Below are 11,557 nucleotides of genomic sequence, written 5' to 3' on the forward strand. Positions count from 1 at the left end.
CAGGAGTAGCTGGAGGGGCGCCTGCTGCCCACCACTGGTATAAAGTTTCTGCCCCCATAATCTACGTGCTCTCGTCACTGTGGTCATAGCCACCACAGACTTCACATATTTTTTCTGGAACTGCTATGACTTCTTAAAACAACTCTCCACAGTCCTATTCCTATGAATCTTTAAGAAGACCCCGATCTTCAATAGGAATTAAAATTCTAGATGACAAACTTGCTACTGAAGAATCTACTTTTGGTGGAACACTCCACTTCTGAGCCTCCTGATCACCTCAAGTTAGGTCGACGCTTATCCAGTTGTGTCCATTCCTTCAAAAACATATCCTTTACCACCAGATCTATTGTAACACTGGATATGTATTACGCTCATCAAAGAAGCATCATTGACTCTCTGTTAAAGGTTGCTCTTGATTCATACCCATAGATCCTTAAATATGCTTCAATAAAATACTTTTTTCCAGATAAAGCTTTCTGGGTGACCGACGTCCTCAGACTCATTACTAGAAGAGTCCTCCGACTCATTACTAGAAGAGTCCTCCATATCTGCTGAGAAATCACTATCTAACTGCTCACACATGACCTCCAAATTTATGCTAGTTTGAGACCTTTGTATTTTTAACCCCTGCAGGCCACACAAATCATTAATAAATGCCTCTTCTATAAGATACTCATGCCGATATGGTAGCTGCCCCCCCCCCTCCTTTGCTTGTGAATTAAATACTACAAAAAACATCTCTTCAACTCCTTTCATTAAAGGCTTGTCACAGGCTCCCCATAATCTTTGTATCTTGCCATCCTTCCCCAGACTATACAAGTGTACTGAAGAGAACCAAATACTATATAAAGATAACATACATAACACTGCTATATTTATTTAGGGACTTGCAGGTGCTTTTCGACTGTTTGGGATCTGGTCCAGGCTCCATCTGTGAACAGCATCTAGCAGATTCAGTTTGTAAAACATTTTCATTCTACGGGGAAGCTGCAAGCAGCTCCATGCAGACACAGAGCCTGGTCCTTCATCTTTGAGCCCTATTACCTCTGCCACACATGCGCCAACCTCCATCATCCAGAAACCCGCGCTAAATTCCAAAGTATTGTATTAGAACTGCTCCTAAGGTAGTCAGATGCACCCGAGTAGTCCACCACAACTTGCAGCATTTGACTGGGACGTCCGCTGAATCTCCCAGGAACATAAACCCCTACCTACAGAAAATAAACATTACCTGTTCCAGAACCAGAAAAATACACCAGGGAAGAGGAGGAGCTACCTTATATACAATCTGTGATTTTAGTTACCTGTCTACCTAACCTGGGAAAGAAAGCCATTTCCACCATCAATTAAACACCATTTGATGTAATTTCTAGTTAAAAGAAGAGGCTTTGAATCCCTTCAGCTCTGCTGCACTTGTCAGAACAGCTTCAAGTGTAACTTGTTGGTCTACAACTCAGTAACCCAAAGCCCAAATAAGAATAATCATGTTATAGTGTCCTTTGACATCTATTTGCTACTATGATTAAGACATTTCAGCCCTCATTTGATCCACACTGTATAAAGAACTTCAAGTTTACGTAGGAAGAACGTCAAGAAGGTGAATGTTAATAGACCCTTGCACGCCCTCCATAGAGTGAGTCCATTCAACCACGCTGTGACTCCTTATCATTGCTTTTAATTTTAAAACATAATTGTGTAGATGGCAGCATAGGAAATCATCATTTTATAGTCTAGAAATCTGTAAAGAACAAGCTGTCAAAACATGGCAACAATCATTTTAACAACAAAGATACCATAATCACACCTCGTCATAACCATTATACTTTTATCAGCAGGATATCACATTTCAGCTGACAGCATCACACAATGTGTAGAGTGTTATAACGTGAACATGTTGCAATTAAACAATACACTAAACAATCTGTTAAAACAGAACTACTTATACATACCTTTATAAACATGAAGTGCTCCAGTTCATACCTTCAAGCTTTAATTCTAAAGTGAATCAGGATAAGGAAATACCAACATTTCTATAGGTCACTTCAATTTGAATCAACACATCTTGTTGATCATTAACTGCCAGCCTTGTACTACACAGGAGGAGGGATGACGCATACACAATGTACTTGTTTTAGGTCTAGTTGACAAACACAGAATAAAAATGTAAGAATTAGTTTGAAAGACATTTCTAATTCCCTACATAAAGATACACTAGTGAATACGAGTCTACTGTGAAACAAGAACAGTAATTGAGTGCGGCTTTGTCTGTTCCTTAGGAGATCTTCTTGAAAGGGAATAGGAATCTTAAACATTGTTCTACTTTACCATGTAATACTGAGCTTGTCTTGCAAACTTTATAAGAGCCACGGCTGAAATCTGGCCATAGTTTACCTTTTATAGCCCTTGGATGTAGAGCCAAACACCCACAGACATTTATTTTTTAAAGGGGACAGTGTGTGTGGTTGTCGCTTACACCATGAATGGTACAGTATTACCAAGTCTCTGCTATATATAGTGGATGCAACTACTATGGAATGACAGGCAGATAAACATAGCATGGCCAGCTAAACCACACCAGATATACTTAGCACCGATAACTACACTGCATACAGCCATGCTGATACATGCAATAACAATGTAGACACTCGATAATCTGCGCCACCAAACTCGCCTAAAATAAGCCTTTGTTTTGTTTTTTTGTTTTAAAGTATACTAGAGAACACCACTGGCTTAATCATAAACAAACATATTTAGAGAATAAGTAGTATATATATTAAAGTTTCTAAACAGGAAAACTGGAGGTGTTGCCCATAACAACCAGATTCTAGCTATAATTTATCTGGTACGTTATAGAAAATGATAGCTAGAATCTGATTAGTTGCTATTGGCAACAGCTCCACTTTTCCTTTGTATAAGTTTTAGTAAATCTACCAGTCTGCTATCTTATAGTCTAATATGCAAATAAAACAAATGTCCTGTGCTTTGTTATATGCACTCTAGGGGGGGGTATTCAATTGTTGCTTTTAACGCGCTAAAACCCAAAAAAAAACGAGCGCTTGAAAAATATTACCGTTAATACGGTAATTACTCGCAGAGTTTCAGCTCGCAGCTCAGGGATTCCGCGAGTAAACTACCGTATTAACGGTTTTTGCGCGCAATATTACCGTATAAACTAATATTTTTCAAGCGCTCTTTTTTTGTTTTAGCGTGTTAAAAGCAACAATTGAATACCCCCCTAGTAGTGTGTATACAGCACACATCATTCCAGTTGTCTGTATATAGTAAATAGAAGGGGCAAATCTAGGGGCAAGATCTGCAACACTGACCTTTTTGCACATTTAAATTTTTATAGAAAATAACCACAGATACAGCGCTCTATGACCCTAAAAGCAGCCAAAATCCCGATACATGGGTATACAACCTAATAAATAACAATAGCAACAATATTAAATCAGGACATTCAGCGCTTAAAGGTTCTCATAAATAAACAGAAATATTCAAATGCATATATATGTATCAACATGTCCATAGTAAGAGTCCACTCTCATGAAGTGTAGAAGATGGCTTATATTTCACATCACAGATATAGTGCTTCAAAATGATGTACACCTTCCCATCACCTTCGTGGTATTAATAAAAGATGGGTTCCTACCAGAAATCAAGGTTGAATGGGCATATAAACCATAAGAGGAACTCCTCCCGATATCCAGACTCTCTGATTAATGTGTCCTTTATTTAATTAGTCCAGGCATGTGTATAGTTACAGACCTGATTGGTTGGTCTGTGTATTTAAGGCAGGGAGGGCTTAGCCTCCCTGCCGGTTATAGTGTTTCTGACCCAGTCTTGCTGACCTGCTCCTGTTTATTGTACCCTGTCCTGTGGATACACTGTTGGATTTTCTGTGTATGACCCCTGCCTGGACTTTGAACTCAGCCCGTTTGCTCGTGACCCTGACCCCTAGCATGTTTACCGACTTCCCTGCTTGCCTGTGACCCTTGACCTCGGCTACTGTCTAACTTATCCGCTGCCTCCTGGCCTGCTGCTACAGGCCTGCATTACCAACCCACACTACACCTGGAGTTAAGTCCTGGTGGCATCCGAGTACCAATGAGCACATTAAGCTCTAAGGGAAAGGCGGCTGCTATAGGTGAAGACCTCCGCCATCTAGTTCTGTGGGTTGGTGATTAGACCAGCAGCTTAAAAGTGCCTAAGGATATATAAATCTGGGACCACTAAAATAAGTCCCAGCTTTCAGTCACAAACTCCTTGTGACTCCTCTAATCTGCCAGGTTGTCCCTTTCTCTCTCTAGAGAGAACCAGATGACTTTATTCACACACAGCAGGCCTCACTGACTGCTCCAAGTTCTTCTTAAAAATACTGCCTAAAGCTTTCCCTCACAATGTTCTCTTGGAGGGGAACCTCCCTGCCTTGTACTAGCTCTGTCACAGTTCCTCTCGCACATGCGTAGTCAGCTTCCCGAGCTGCATAATTCAATTTCCTCATTAATCCTTCATTGCAGCTGTAGACACTGGGATGTACGAAAGCAACACAGTAGGGGAGGCCACACAAGAATCAAAACCAGCCACATCTGTTGCACATAAAGTTTAGTGGATGAACTAAAAACATGTCAGACGAGGAGAAGATATCCAGATAATAACTACCAAAATTATGAAGAGACAAACATCGAACTGCAGAAGCCCAAGTCTTGCTTGCCCAATACTGGGGGTTCAGTGTGACCTCAGAATCTCTAGCAACTTACGCCCATTACTCTTGTATGCCTGTATTAAAACCTGACACGCCCGGTAATGGCTTCATTAGAAGGGAGTATATAATTTCCGAGGCACTGCTGGATTCAAAGAGAATCCTTCTGTCCTGTACAGATATATGGAAATTGCTGTCACTAATCCAGTGAATGCAGTTTATCATTCATTTTCATCCTTTGACTGTGGACAAAAAAATGGCAGCACAACCTCCTGATTAATGTGGACCAGAGACACTACCTTTGGTATAAATTCTGGATTAGTTCTATGTACCACTTTATTCATATAGACATTGAGAAAATGCTCCTTGCACCACAGTGCTTGTAATTCTTCAACTATGCGAACAGATATAATTGCCAACAAGAAAGTTATGCTCAATCTCCATGCCATGTAAGTTAGAATTGGTGTAGTAGATCTGACCAAAGAGGCAAAGGCCAAGTGTCACTGACTTAGGGACAGAGGACTGCCCGTACAGCCAGCTCACGTGATATTAACTCCCAAGAGGCATGAGAGAAACAAGTGAGAACAGTGACCATAATGCAGGTTTAGCTGGTGCAATGTGTGACACCAAGGCCGTTTCCTTGAGCATCTCTCAGGCTATGGGAATCCATGGATGGTGATGACAAAATGGTGCAATAATTTTTGCCCTCTCTTGACATATCCAAGGTGAAGTGTTCATGTCCATGATGTCCACTTGAGGTAGACCAAATCTTTCTATCAACAGATGGAACACCGCCTGATGAACGGAACATTCTCCTGGGTAAATCTGTTCTCAGCTGAAATATTCTGCTAACATTGTGTTGTCCAGCTACAAGTAATGTTCAGATTGACTTTGGTTCTCTCTCTGCCCAGAACATGTTCTCTGCTACTTCCACACCATCAAGGTCTGGTGCCTCCCTGATAATTTATGAAGGCTACCGCTGCGCTGTTGTCTAAGAATACTCCGAGATACTTCCCTTTAAGATGAAGATCAAGGTGCAGAACTGCTTTCCATCATTCACATTTCACTTCTCGTTGTGGGACCATGTGCCTTGCACTTGGCCCTGAAGGTGTGCTCCCCAGGCTTTGATACTTGCGTCTGTTATAAGCAAGCATCATGGCTCCAAACATGACAATTCTTGTAGGTTTAACTTTGGCCTTCACTACCACTTAAGAGATTCCCTGGTGGCTTTTGGCAGGTCGATGGTATTATTCAGAGTCGTGTTTTGGTGACCCCAATTTTTTAGAAGCTTCCACTGGAGATCTTGCATGTTCCATCTTGTCTACCAGATTGATCTTTATGGAGAAGGAAAACAACTTAAGCCCCTTTCTCACTGAAACCAGACAATGAGTCTGTAGCTGATGTGCTAGGGACTTTATCTTGATACACTTATCTTGTGACAACACTTTGTTCTGTGTGGTGTCTATCTGGACTCCCAGGGACTTTCGTTGTTTTTATGGGATGATAGGACTTTTTTCCCTATTAAATAATGCAGCAGTGTTGATATAGAGAAAGTATCACTGAAGTTGTTTTGCAATTGACAATCCATTTTGAACTCTACGCCACAAGAATGTCATCCAGATAACACCATATCTTGATCCTCCCTTTCAAATCTTCCATCAGAGCGACCAGCACGTTGGTAGAAGTTCTTGGAGATGTTGTCAACCTTAGGGTAGACAGACGAACTAAGGTGTTATACCAGGACTTTAAGAATTTCTTGGATGAGCTGCAACAGGATTCTGAAAATAGGAAACTTGAAGGTCTATGGATGCACGAGTCCTTTGCCAATGGCTGTAAACGGACATAATTCACAGACTCCACGTGGAAATGTCTGAATAAACTTAAGCTTATTCAAATCTAGAACTGTGCGAAGAGCCCCTGATGAGAAGGAAGAATCTGGAATAAAAGCCCATGCCTTCTTGACTTGCTGGAACATGAGGATTTGCATGAGATTTTATTGACGTTTGCAGACTGTTTTTAAGGCTACCAATTCTGCCCTGGTTGAAAGAGCCCTGTACTGAATAAAGTTCCCTTAGAATACTGATGAAATTAACTTGTTGCATTTCTTACAATATCCAACAACCACTGATCTGAGAGTGTGTCCATATTTCTGCATACTGTGCAATCCTGCCCCTTATGGTGTTAATGAGGGTTGATCCAAACAATAGTTATTGAGGAGTCTTCCGATCGGACCTCCATTTTTTGAGGGCTTTCAAACCCAAAGTTTTTTTTTTTTTATGTGGTAGGCATATATTGACTGACATTCTCTGCCTTGCATATAGTTTCTCACATCTCTAAGGTTCTGACAAACAGAGGAAGAATACTTGGGCCTTAGTCAAATTTGTCTACAAAAATCAGGGATCCTCCCAAACAGGGCTGTCTTTTCCACTGGACACGAAGGGCAGGTGCCCGGGGGCCCCGCAGGCAGGCCTCTTAATGAAAAAAAAACAAAACAAAAAAAAAACAACTTCCCTTTTGCGGTTAGGTCAAGTGGCGATCCAGCTCCCTCCCTGTTCCCCTCCTCTGTGCTGTGCTCTCACTGAATGTGGGGTGTGACATCATCACGCCTTACATTTTCATTGTAGAGCGGAGCACGGAGGAGCCACCACGGGAGAAGCATGCGACATCAAGGATTCAAAGTAGCAGAAAACAAAAAATAATAAAAAAGTGAAGAAAGAGGTGCAATCAGAGAACAAGACGATTGAAAGGTAAGTGTAGGGGGGGAGGGGGGGTGGGGATTTGATTTTTTTAGTTGTTGTACTTCAAGGGTCGATGTGTAAATACATTAAAAATAAATTATATATATAGTTTTTTCATACAACTTCTGTAACTAACATTAACTAGGAATGTCTTCTGGTTTGATGCCAACTTTACCTTCAAGTACTCAGATGTGCTATGGGATCAAATGTGGCATCGACATACTCCAATGCGTTTATGTTTTAAGTTGAACAAACCTTCATTTTCCCTGCTCCCAAAAGCAATTGGCTAGATCATTTTTTTGACTTAACGTCGTAAAATAGGCCTCTTGTAACCATAGCTGCCGAGGCCACAATTGATTTTAAAAAATAAATGGTATCCAAATAGCCATCACACCAAAACTTTGACTCTTTTCATAACTTTTAATTTAATAATTTTCAACATGTATTGACTGCTAGCTTTCTCTTAGACACCTGTATAAGCTCTGTAATAAAATTCAAGGCTTAAAACACGTGTAAGGGTTACTTTTCAGTTTGACCCAACCATGCCTATGTCAACTATGGTCTCTGTTAATTATCAACTCAATGTTTAATATAGTAAATGAACCAGCCCACCTGTACTTTAGACACAAATTTGACAAATGCCATTGCAACATTTAAAGTAATCGATAATAAATCTGATATAGACAACAGCCAAACAGTTTTGCTGGGCAAAAACAAATATAAATTTTGACGTTCATGGTTATTAATCTCCTAAATAAAATATGAGATGGGAATCCTTCTATAAACTGAGATATTGGTATTGGAGTCAAATTTTGTAATCTGAAATCGAAGTTAACCCTAGGAGACATTCTTTAAAAACAATACGTAATCAACTTTAGTCAATTGTACTTTATAAAAATAAATGCTTACAATGTAAAAATCAACTGGAAATACATATTTTACCCAGTCTGCTTGGATAGTGAATCTACCCGAGTGTAGGAGTTACTTGAATCTTTAACATATCATAATGGGCAGATTTAATTGCACTAATAAAAGTTTTTTGTTCAATGCACAACCACAATGAAGGAAATGTTTTTCGTTTCAAACAATTAACATTGATAGAATCTAAGTTCACAAGTTGGCAGTCATGAGCAATTAATCAGATTCTAATCCTCAGGAAGAAACCGCTTTTCTAAAACAGCTGTAAAATGCCCGTTACTGAACGAATAGGACTATTCAACATAATAAATATGATTTCTACATTATGGCTAGAAAACAATCACAAATGACAAGATACATATTCAGCAAACATTCCATACACAGAGGCAAAAGAAAAGACGGATAAAACCACACTGCGAGGACAATGATACTAAAATGTAAGTCTGTTCTGAAAAGTCAAATTTACAAAATGATTTATATTTGGCATCAGCAGATTCATGCAGCTTTATTTAGGTATAAGGCAATGATTCCTAATTTCTTAGGGTACATAACTTCTGTAATATATTTGTTTAGGTCTTCCTTGATTTATAAATCTCAAGGTGTTAAAACAAATCTTAACAAGCAACTCGGACTGTAGAAAAAATAAAAATAAACCACTGATTCAGACAGGGGAAGGACAGAGAGCACGTTGGTTTACAGTCATGGCTAAAAGTTTTGAGAATGACACAAATATTTTATTAAGTTTGCTGCCTTAGTTTTTATGATGGCAATGTCATGGAGTGACCACACGAATTGCAATTCATTTCAAAGTCCCTCTTTATTATGACAATGAACTCTGTCCCAAAAACATTTCCACTGCACTTCAGCCCTGCAACAAAAGGACCAGCTGACATCAGGTCAGTGATTCTCTCGTTAACACAGTTGAGAGTGTTGACAAGGACAAGGCTGGTTATCACTCTGTCATGCTGACTGACTTAGAATAACAGACTGGAAGCTTTGAAAAGGAGGGTGGTGCTTGAAATAATTGTTCTTCCTTTGTTAACCATGTTACCTGCAAGGAAACACGTGCAGTCATGATTGTTTAGCACAAATAGGGCTTCACAGGCAAGGATATTGCTGCTAGTAAGACTGCACCTAAATCAACCATTTATCGGATCATCAAGAACTTCAATAGTTGCGAAGAAGGCATCAGGGCGCCCAATTACGTCCAGTAAGTGCCAGGAACATCTCCTAAAGTTGATTCAGCTGCAGGATCGAGGCACCACCAGTGCAGAGCTTGCTCAGGAATGACAGCAGGCAGGTGTAAGTGCATCTGCACATACAGTGAGGCGAAGACTTTTGGAGAATGGCCTGGTGTCAAGAAGGCCAGCAAATAAGCCATTTTTCTCCAGGAAGAACATCAAGGAACAGACTGATATTCTGCAAAAGGTACAGGGATCGGACTGCTGAGGACTAGGGTAAAGTCATTTTATCTGATGAATCCCCTTTCAGATTGTTTGGGACATCTGGAAAAACACTTGTCTGGAGAAGCCAAGGGAGTGGGCTCACTCACAATTTTGCCTAAGAACACACAGCCATGAATAAAGAATGATACCAACACATCCTCCAAGAGCAACTTCTCCAAACAAAGAACAGTTTGGTGAAGAACAATGCCTTATCCAGCATGATGGAGCACCTTGCCATACGGCAAAAGTGATAACCAAGTGGCTCTGGGAACAAAGCATTGACATGTTGGGTCTATGGCCAGGAAACTCCCCAGACCTTTATCCCATTGACAACTTGTGGTCAATCCTCAAGAGAAACGAAACCAGAGAAAAAACAAGCCCACGCGTGGTATATCCCATATTATATATGGTACCAGCTGCATGGCAATATAAATGCCCATGTAGATATACAAAGCAAAAAAAAAAACAGTTGTCAGCGCTTATCCTTAACACTGCATATCTGTGCGTATGTAGCAAAATGAAAACATGATGCATTAGTTCATATTTTGACCAAAACATTTAAGCCTACATCCCAGCATCAAGAGAAACTCATATACAGGTCCTACTCTGACCTATATGCTTTATACACCATTAAAATGCAGTTAAAATCAAATGCACTCACTTCCCAGGGGTTTACATCTAGCAAGGGCTGACTTGTGAGCCACACCCAAATGTGCCTTAAATAGGCTTGATGGACAGCTGCTATGACAATAAGGCAATATTTTGAAACAAAACCAGAGAAAAAGCTAGACCGTGCTCGGTATATCCCATATTATATATAGAACCAGCTGTGTGGCAATATAAATGCCCATGTAGGGCTTATACCTCATGTTTTCATTTTGCTAGATACATACAGATATGCAGTGCTAAGGATAAGCGCTGACAACTGTCTTTTGTTTTGGGCGGACAAACAAAAACCTACAAATTCTGACAAACTCCAAGGATGAGGATGAGGATGAGGATGAAGCATGGGCGGCCAGTCAGTCAGTATGTGGCCCAGAAGTTGATTGACAGCATGCCAGGGCGAATTGCAGAGGTCTTCAAAAAGAAGGGTCAACACTGCTAATATTGACTCTTTGCATAACCTTAATGTAATTGTCAATAAAATCCTTTGACACTTATGAAATGTTTGTAATTTTACTTCAGTATACCATAGCAACATCTGACAAAATGGTCTAAAAACACTGAAGCAGCAAACTTTGTGAAAACCAATACTTGTGTCATTCCCAAAACTTTTGCCCATGACTGTATTATCTTCATCCTGAGCAACACTCTGTGCCTTCCTGAGAGTATTTTGAGATGAGAACGCGATAGCAAGGGGTGTTGGGAGCTTTTTAGCCAAGGGTGAGTAAACTGAATTGAATTCTGCAGAACACGGAGTGCCAGTGTAGGGACTTGCAAAGTCATGCAGATGTGGAACAGCGAGAGAGAAATATTAGTCTTGCTGCAGCATTTAAGTTGGATTGAAGCAGGAATAGATGGGTGAGGGGGGAAGCGACTGGAAGAAGCTGCTGGAGTCTAAGAGAGACTGGATAAGAGTTTTGGAAGCATCTTGGGTAATAAAAGGGTGTATTCTAGCAACATGACTGTGACAAACTGGATGTGATGAATACAGCAGAGAGCAAAGTAGCTACCAAGGTAGCAGGCTTGGGAGCCTGAGGGCATTGTGGGCTTACTTACTGTGAGGGAGATTTGAGTGGAGGTGATGACTCTTG

The sequence above is a fragment of the Mixophyes fleayi genome, chromosome 1 (assembly GCF_038048845.1).
Source record: "Mixophyes fleayi isolate aMixFle1 chromosome 1, aMixFle1.hap1, whole genome shotgun sequence".
Classification (NCBI taxonomy): Eukaryota; Metazoa; Chordata; class Amphibia; order Anura; family Limnodynastidae; genus Mixophyes; species Mixophyes fleayi.